The 6,931-nt window shown below is 38.8% G+C and overlaps 1 pseudogene; it reads left to right on the top strand.

Annotated features, from left to right (window-relative positions):
- LOC104988740 overlaps window positions 1-6,724 on the top strand; it is a 26,867-nt pseudogene extending 20,143 nt beyond the window's left edge.
- The last annotated feature ends 207 nt before the right edge of the window (window positions 6,725-6,931 follow it).

The raw sequence follows: 6,931 nt of genomic DNA, 5'->3' as shown, positions 1-6,931 counted from the left end.
ACTATGAAAAATGCAAACATATGGAGGCTGAACAACACGCTGCTGAATAACCAACAAATCACAGAAGAAATCAAAAAAGAAATCAAAATTTGCATAGAAACGAATGAAAATGAAAACACAACAACCCAAAACCTATGGGACACTGTAAAAGCAGTCCTAAGGGGAAAGTTCATAGCAATATAGGCATACCTCAAGAAACAAGAAAAAAGTCAAATAAATAACCTAACTCTACACCTAAAGCAAGAAAAGAAAGAAAAGGAAGAGATGAAGAACCCCAGGGTTAGTAGAAGGAAAGAAATCTTAAAAATTAGAGCAGAAATAAATGCAAAAGAAACAAAAGAGACCATAGCAAAAATCAACAAAGCCAAAAGCTGGTTCTTTGAAAGGATAAATAAAATTGATAATTTTATTTTTAAAATAAAAAGAAAGTGATTCCTGGATCCAACCATGACAGAATTATAGGTATCAGACTTACCCTCTCAGGGTAACAACATGGAGAAATTGCTTTGGACTCTAAATGTCAGAGCTTCAAAGATGTGAAATGTATGAGGTAAATTCCTCATTCTCTGTAGCTTTTGATTTGGAAACAGTTTCCAAATTATAGCACAAAGACAAGACCAAATAAAGAACAGAAGCCTCACCAGGCATAGGAAACAAAATTTCACAATTGCTTAGGTAGCTGGGATTTGTAGAAGGCAAAGTACCAGAGAAGAGGGATTTAACAAGAGAAGGGACTCCCCAACATCTGTAAGATTCTCCTTGAGTCTTTGACTGAATATTAAACTGCAGAAGTTCAGGCCAGTCTTCATGTATCCTGGTAGAAAATAGCTATGGAGGGAAGAGGTGCCTGGAGCTAACAGTGATTCTATATTAGACAGGTCTTAGATGTGGAACTCTGGCCAGGTAGAATGGATAAACCTCACAAACCACCATGAATGGTGGTTGAGATCTGAAAATAGCAATGCTTTAGAAGGAAAACTACATTAACCTTAGATTAAGGACAACACTAGACCTATCCTAACAAAGGCTAAGACAAAACTGGACAAGGTCTAACTGATGTGCAAATAAATTAACTGCAAGGCAGGTAAAAGTTCAATAGTCTTTAGAGGAGAAAAATAAAATCAAAGCTCTCAGCAATGTGACACCTACAATGATCAGCATACAATAAAAATTATAACACATTAATAGAAATATATGTGAGCTATAATCAAAAATAATTAATAAAATGGACCTACAGATGATACTAGGAAATTTGGAAAACTCATCAGTGGCCACAGGACTGGAAAAGGTCAGTTTCCATTCCAGTCCCAAAGAAAGGCAATGCCAAAGACTGCTCAGACTACCACACAATTGCACTCATCTCACACACTAGTAAAGTAATGCTCAAAATTCTCCAAGCCAGGCTTCAGCAATACGTGAACCGTGAGCTTCCAGATGTTCAAGCTGGATTTAGAAAAGACAGAGGAACCAGAGATCAAATTGCCAACATCCACTGGATCATTTAAATAGCAAGACATCTTGCTTTGTTTTTAAAAGCAAAAACATCTACTTCTGCTTTATTGACTATGCCAAGGCCTTTGACTGTGTGGATCATAACAAACTGTGGAAAATTCTTCAAGAGATGGAAATACCAGACCACCTGACATGTCTCCTAAGAAACCTGTATGCAGATCGGAAAGCAGCAGTTAGAACTAAACATGGAACAATAGACTGGTTCCAAATTGGGAAAGGAATGAGTCAAGGCTGTATATTGTCACCCTGCTTATTTAACTTATATGCAGAGTACAACATGAGAAACACCAGACTGGATGAAGCACAAGTTGGAATCAAGATTGCTAGGAGAAATATCAATAACCTCAGATATGCAGATGACACCACCCTTATGGCAGAAAGTGAAGAAGAACTAAAGAGCCTCTTGATGAAAGTGAAAGAAGAGAGTGAAAAAGTTGGCTTAAAGTTCAACATTCAGAAAATGAAGATCATGGCATCTGGTCCCATCACTTCATGGCAAATAGATGGGGAAACAATGGAAACAGTGGCAGACTACTTTTCTGGGCTCCAAACTCACTGCAGATGGTGACTGCAGCCATGAAATTAAAAGACCCTTACTCCTTCGAAGAAAAGTTATCACCAACCTAGACAGCATATTAAAAAGCAGAGACATTACTTTGCCGACAAAGGTCCGTCTAGTCAAAGCTATGGTTTTTCCAGTGGTCATGTATGGATGTGAGAGTTAGACTATAAAAAAAGCTGAGCACCGGAAGAATTGATGCTTTCGAACTGTGGTGTTGGAGAAGATTCTTGAGAGTCCCTTGGACTGCAAGGAGATCAAACAAGTCCATCCTAAAGGAAACCAGTCCTGAATATTCATTGGAAGGACTGATGCTGAAGCTGAAACCCCAAAACTTCGGCCACCTGATGCAAAGAGCTGACTCATTGGAAAAGACCCTGATGCTGGGAGCGATTGAAGGCAAGAGGAGAAGGGGACAATGGAGGATGAGATGGTTGGATGGTATCATTGACTCAATGGACATGGTTTGGGGTAAACTCTGGGAGCTGGTGATGGACAGGGAAGCCTAGCGTGCTACAATCCATGGGGTCACAATCAGTCAGACACGACTGAGCACCTGAACTGAACTGAGAGATGATATGGGGCTTCCCCAGTGTTTCAGTGGTAAAGAATCCACCTGCAATGCAGGAATTGTAGGAGATGCAGTTTAGACCCCCTGGGTCAGAAAGATCCCCTGGAGCAGGGCATGGCAACCCACTTCAGTATGCATGCAGAGATGTTAAAGTTATCATAAAAAGACTTTATAACAGTTATTAGAAATATGTTCATTGATTCAAAGGAAAAGATGGACATAATGATCAAAGAGATGAAGAAAGCTCAGCAGAGAAAAAGAAACCATAAAATAATTTCAGGTAAAATCAAGAACTGCAAAATACAGTAGCTGAAATGAAAATTTTACTGGGTAAACTTAACAAAAGAGCATATACTGCAAAAGAAGATATCAGTGAATATTAGTGCAAGCCAGAAGACAATGACAAGAAATCTTTAAAATACTAGAAGGAAAAGGAGAGACTGTTGACCTAGAATTCTATATCAACTGAAAATATCCTCTAAAAATAATAGGAAAAAAAGAATGACAAAAACAATTGCCAAGAGAATTTTCCCCTGCAGAAAGAAATATAACAGAAAGATATTTTTGCTGAAGGGAAATGATATCAGATAGAAACAGAAACCAAAATGAAGGGTTATAGCATGTCAGGAAGCATGTATATGCAAGTAAATAGAAAGTATTGTTCTCATTTTTTAATATAATTTACTATTCAAAGTGCATAAAAATGTACGGTAGGGTTTATAAAACGCAGAGGTAAAATGAAAGACAACAATAGCACTAAAAATGGGACAAATCAATTAAAACATGCCATAGTAAGTTTTTTATATTATACTTAAAGAAATATCATGCCAATTCAAGGTAGACTATGGTGATATAAGGATGTATATTGTAATCCCCATGGCAATCACTAAAATAGCTAAGAATCAGCAGGTAAGTTAAGATAGAATGTTGTTTTAAATACTTCATTAATTAAAGAATATAGAAATGATGAAAAGAGGAACAGAAAACAAAAAAGGCAATGGTGATCTTAAATTCAAACATAATAACTATTTCAACTGTGAGTGGACTACAACTACAATTAAAAGGTAAAGATCATCAAACTAGACAAGTAAAGATATACCCATTTGAACACAAGAGTTGCAAAGAATAGCAAGGAGAGATAAGAAAGCCTTCCTTAGCGATCAATGAAAAGAAATAGAGGAAAACAATGGAATGGGAAAGACGAGAGATCTCTTCAAGAAAATTAGAGATACCAAGGGAATATTTCATACAAAGATAGGCACAATAAAGGGCAGAAATGGTATGGACCTAATAGAAGCAAAAGATTTTAACCAAGAGATGGCAAGAATGCACAGAAGAACTGTACAAAAAAGATATTCATGACCAAGATAATCTCAATGGTGTGATAACTTACCTAGAGCCAGACAACCTGGAATGTGAAGTCAAGTGGGCCTTAGGAAGCCTCACTACAAACAAAGCTAGTGGAGGTGATGGGATTCCAGTTGAGCTATTTCAAATCCTAAAAGTTGATGCTGTGAAAGTGCTGCACTCAATATGCCAGCAAATTTTGAAAACTCAGCGGTGGCCACAGGACTGGAAAAGGTCAGTTTTCATTCCAATCCCAAAGAAAGGCAATGTCAAAGAATGCTCAAACTACTGCACAATTGTACTCATCTCACACGCTTGTAAAGTAATGCTCAAAATTCTCCAAGCCAGGCTTCAGCAATACGTGAACTGTGAACTTCCTGATGTTCAAGCTGGATTTAGAAAAGATGGAGGAACCAGAGATCAAACTGCCAAGATATGCTGGATCATCAAAAAAGCAAGAGAGCTCCAGAAAACCATCTATTTCTGCTTTATTGACTATGCCAAAGCCTTTGACTATGTGGCTCACAATAAACTGTGGAAAATTCTGAAAGAGATGGGAATACCAGACCACTTGACCTTCCTCTTGTGCTGTATGTAGGTCAGGAAGCAACAGGTAGAACTGGACATGGAGCAACAGACTGGTTCCAAATAGGAAAAGGAGTACATCAAGGCTGTATATTGTCACCCTACTGATTTAATTTATATGCAGAGTACATCATGAGAAACAGTGGGCTGGATGAAGCACAAGCTGAAATCAAGATTGCTAGGAGAAATCTCAATAACCTCAGATATGCAGATGACACCACCCTTATGGCAGAAAGTGAAGAGGAACTAAAGAGCCTCCTGATGAAAGTGAAAGAGGAGAGTAAAAAAGTTGGCTTAAAGTTCAACATTCAGAAAACTAAGATTATAGCATCTGGTCCCATTACTTTATGGCAAATAGGTGGGGAAACAGTGGAAACAGTGACAGACTTTATTTTTTTAGGCTCCAAACTCACTGCAGATGGTGATTGCAGCCATGAAATTAAAAGACGCTTACTCCTTGGAAGGAAAGTTATGACCAACCTAGATGGCATATTAAAAGGGGAGACATTACTTTGCCAACAAAGGTGCATCTAGTCAAGGCTATAGTTTCTCCAGTAGTCATGTATGGATGTGAGAGTTGGACCATAAAGAAAGCTGAGTGCAGAAGAATTGGTGCTTTTGAACTGTGGTGTTGGAGAAGACTCTTGAGAGTCCCTTGGACTGCAAGGAGATCCAACCAGTCCATCCTAAAGGAGATCAGTCCTGGGTGTTCATTGGAAGAATTGATGTTGAAGCTGAAACTCCAATACTTTGGCCTGTGATGCGAAGGGCTGACTCATTGGAAAAGACTCTGATGCTGGGAAAGACTGAGGGCAGAAGGAGAAAGGGACGACAGAGGGTGAGATGGTTGGATGGCATCACTGACTCAATGGACATGAGTTTGGGTAAACTCCAGGAGTTGCTGATGGACAGGGAGGCCTGGCATGCTGTGGTTCATGGGGTCACGAAGAATCAGACACAACTGAGCAACTGAACTGAACTGAACTGAAGAAGTATACATTAATATGTTATTTTCAAGAAATGGACTTCAAGCATAGACACATGTTAAAAAAAAAATAAAAGACTGGAAAATTATACCGTGCAAATAACTAATTAGAAGGATGCTAGTGGGGCTACACAAGAAGTAGAATTCATAATAAGAAGTAATATCAGCAATAAGGGCTTCCCAGATGACGCTAGTGGTAAAGAACCCACCTGCCAATGCAGGAGATATAAGAGATGTGGGTTCAATCCCTGGGTTGGGAAGATCTCCTGGAGGAGAGCATGGCAATGCATGCCAGTATTCTTGCCTGGAGAATTTCATGGACAGAAGAGCCTGTTGGCTACAGTCCATGGGGTCACAAAGAGTTGGACATGACTGAAGCGACTTAGCACATAGCAGAGTAAAGATAGGCATTTCATAATGACGCAGTAACAATTTATTAAGAAAAAATAAGAGCCCTAAATGTGTTTTCATCTAATACAAAGCTTCAATATGCTCAGTGCAAAAAACTGACAGAGCTAACCTAGAAAGAGACAAATTCTAATTAAAAATGGAGATTTTAACTTTTCTATTCCAGTACTTGATTAAAACAAATGTATTTTAAAATGCTTTCCAATAAGAGCCCAGCAGAACGGCTCCCTCAAAGAAAGGTGGCAAGAGGAAGGGCTGGTTCGCCATCAGCGAAGTGGTGACCAGAGAATACACTATCACCATTCACAACCACATCTATGGAATGAGTTTCAACAAGTGTTCCCCTCAGGCACTCAAAGAAATCTGGAAATTTGCCATGAAGGAGATGGGAGGTCCAGATGTACACACTGACACCAGACTTAATAAAGCTATCTGGGCCAAGGGAATAAGGAATGTCCCATCTCATGTTGGTGTGTGATTGTCCATAAAATGTAGTGAAGATGAAGATTCACCAAACAAGCTCTATATGTTGATTGCCTACGTACCTGTCATCACTTTAAAAAAACTACAGGCAGTGAATATGGATGAGAATCAACTGTTATTGTCAAATAAGGTTGTAGAATCACAAAAATTAATAAATAAAGACTTGAATAAGATTATTAGCCAATTTAACTTTACTGATATTTATAGAACACTACACATACCAATTGTGGAATTCACATATTTTCCAAGCATATGTGGAATATTTATGAAATAGATCAGCTGCTGGGCCATGAAAGATCTCAGTCCACTTCAAAGAACTGGATTCATACAAAGCATGCTGTTGCTGCTTAATCACTTCAGACGAGTCCAACTCTCTGCGACCCCATGGACCATGGCCCGTCAGGCTCCTCTGTCCATGGGATTCTCCAGGCAAGAATACTGGAGCAGGTTGCCGTTTCCTTCTCCAATGATAAAGTAAGAA

Source organism: Bison bison, unplaced genomic scaffold (genome assembly GCF_000754665.1).
Source record: "Bison bison bison isolate TAMUID 2011002044 unplaced genomic scaffold, Bison_UMD1.0 scf7180017864141, whole genome shotgun sequence".
Taxonomy (NCBI): Eukaryota; Metazoa; Chordata; class Mammalia; order Artiodactyla; family Bovidae; genus Bison; species Bison bison.
Note: the sequence above shows the minus strand (reverse complement) of the source record. Positions and strands in the feature narration are given on the sequence as shown.